Source organism: Nematolebias whitei, chromosome 3 (genome assembly GCF_014905685.2).
Source record: "Nematolebias whitei isolate Nwh7 chromosome 3, NemWhi1, whole genome shotgun sequence".
Taxonomy (NCBI): domain Eukaryota; kingdom Metazoa; phylum Chordata; class Actinopteri; order Cyprinodontiformes; family Rivulidae; genus Nematolebias; species Nematolebias whitei.
This window is the reverse complement of record NC_056500.1, coordinates 1,606,292-1,609,017: the sequence shown is the minus strand read 5'-3', so window position 1 is coordinate 1,609,017 and position 2,726 is coordinate 1,606,292.

Genomic DNA, 2,726 nt, shown 5'->3' with positions numbered 1-2,726 from the left:
ACTGACCCACTCTGATCCACACTGATCCACAGTGACCCACTCTGATCTACACTGGTCCATTCTCATCCTCACTGATCCACCATATGAAAAACCATATCATGTTGCTGCTGATCTGTTTCATGTTGCTGCTGATCTGTTTCATGTTGATGTGTTCATGCGTGCACATCTGCTCACAGACTCATGTTCATGTTTGTGCTGATGTTCAATGTTTTATGTTATGAGTGCTTAGTGTATATTTAGTTGATGTTTTTCTTAGTTCATATCTTAGATGTTATTACTGTTTTTCTTAGACATTTTATTGTTGGATGTAACTGGGACCCTGTGGACATAATTTCGCTCCACCACATGTACCACATGAGGTGCGAATGACAATAAAGAAACTCTGACTCTGACTCTGACACACTGACCCATTCTGATCCATGCTGATCCATTCTGATCCACTCTGATCCACACTGACCCACTCTGATCCACACTGATCCATTCTGATCCATACTGATCCACTCTGATCCTATCTGATCCACACTGATGTACTCTGAGCTACTTTGATCCACACTGTCCCACTCTGATATACTCTGATCCACATCTGACCTACTATGATCCACTCTGATCCACATTGACCCACTCTGACCTACTCTGATCCACTTTGATCCACTCCGATCCACACTGATCCACACTGATGGACTCTGATCCACTCTGACCCACCTCTAACCCACTATGATCCACACTGACCCACTCTGATCCACTCTAATATACACTGACCCACTCTGACCCTCATGATCCACACTGACCCACTCTGTTCCACACTGATCCAATCTGACCCTCTCTGATATACTCTGAACCACTCTGACCTGATCTGACCCACTTTGATCCACACTGATCCAGCACTGATCCACCACTGACACACTTTGATCCACACTGATCCAATCTGACACACTTTGACCCACTCTGATCAACACAGATCCACTCCAACTTGTGATCCACTCTGATCTACTATAACCCACTGTGATCAACAGTGATCCACTCTGATCCATTGTGATCAAATCTGATCCAAATTGATTCACTCTGATCCATACGATCCAATCAGATCCACACTGATCCACTGTGACCCACTTTAACTCACACTGATCCACACTGACCCCCTATAAGCCACTATGACCCACTCTGATCTACTCTGATCAACTCAGGATCTCTTAAGTGTTGATATTAAGCCCCACCACTGGTTAGGTTGTTTGTTCTGAGGACACTTCTTGGGTATATAAATGTGCAACTGTTAAATTTTCTGAGTCACCCACATATCCAGGTAGAATGACTCCTCCGAGTCAGTCGGGAGTCATTGCTTTAGGCAGAGGGGGTGTCTGAACGTCTCGTCCACAAGTGATGGTAGGACGGAGTGGGAGATGGACAGATGGATCAGGGACTTGTCCTCAGTAATGAGGGTGTTGCTTTGGTCAGTTGTGGTGGAAAAGGAGTTGAAAGGCAAAGCTCTAAATTCATTTTCTGACCCTCACCTGTTGTCATGATGTTTGGATCTTGATCAGAAGAACAAAATTCTGGATAAAAAACAGCCGACGTGTTTTGTTGGGCTGGGCTCGGTTTAGAGACGGGGTGGGCAGCTCCATCAGCCTGGGGGAGCTCAGAGTAGAGTCGCTGTTCCTCTGTATGAAAATGAGGTGGTTCAGGTATCTGGATAGGACATCTCCTTTTGGAGGTTTTCTGGGTACGTCCTACTAGGAGCAGACCCTGAAGAAGACTCCGAACTTGCCGGAGTGAATGCATTTCCTGTTTGTTTCATTCGATAAAGGCATCAAACTGTCGGGCCTTTTCACTGGCAACATTCTGACGACCGGAGTAAGGACTTGGACCTCAGATGTCTCTGAAACCTGCCGTGTCTCACTGCTGATAACACACGAGTGTTTCAAAAATGTGCTGAGAGAGGAGATGCAGTTCATTGGCTGATAGAAATTTTCAGATTTAGATTCATATACAGCACATTTAGTTTTTTGTGTCCTCATTTATCCCATTAGTGGACACTTTCATCCAAGATGACTTGTGCTTTTGGCGTTTCGGAGTTCTAAAGAAACCAGAGTTTAGTTTGTAAGTCGTCACAAAGAAGTGAGTCACAGGAGGCAGTCGTCTTCAAACAGAGTAAAATGAATGTTTAGCTAAATCCTCGCTGAGCGAATGACGAGTTAAGAAATGTGCAGCACGACCGTGTGGGTGTGTTGGTGCTGTGACGGTGGGTGGAGCGAAGAATGTATTCCAGCTGGAGTTTCAGCATTCCACAGCTCATTCCATACCTCTTGCCCTGTGAGCCCCCCCATCTTCCCGACTGGTTTATGAATCTTGTTTCCTCTAACAGAGAGGAAGAGGGAGATTGTTGTCGGCGGCACCTTTCACCAGCTCTTTGAGAAGATTTGATAAATCACATGGAAACATTTTCACTCCTGTAGCTCCACTTGGGTTTCAAACAGCTTACCGTTTTCATTATCCAGCAAAATTAACATTTATATATAAAAACATGTTCTGTTCAAAGTGTTGGGACAAATATCACTAGACAGACATGACTTGTGTTTACATTCTGGTTCCAATCATCTGGAAAAGATCTTTTTATTAACATTTTCCATTTTCCACTTTAATGAGCTAGACTGAAACATCTGGGTCCCTGAAACATCTGGGTCCCTGAAACATCTGGGTCCCTGAAACATCTGGGTCCCTGAAACATCTGG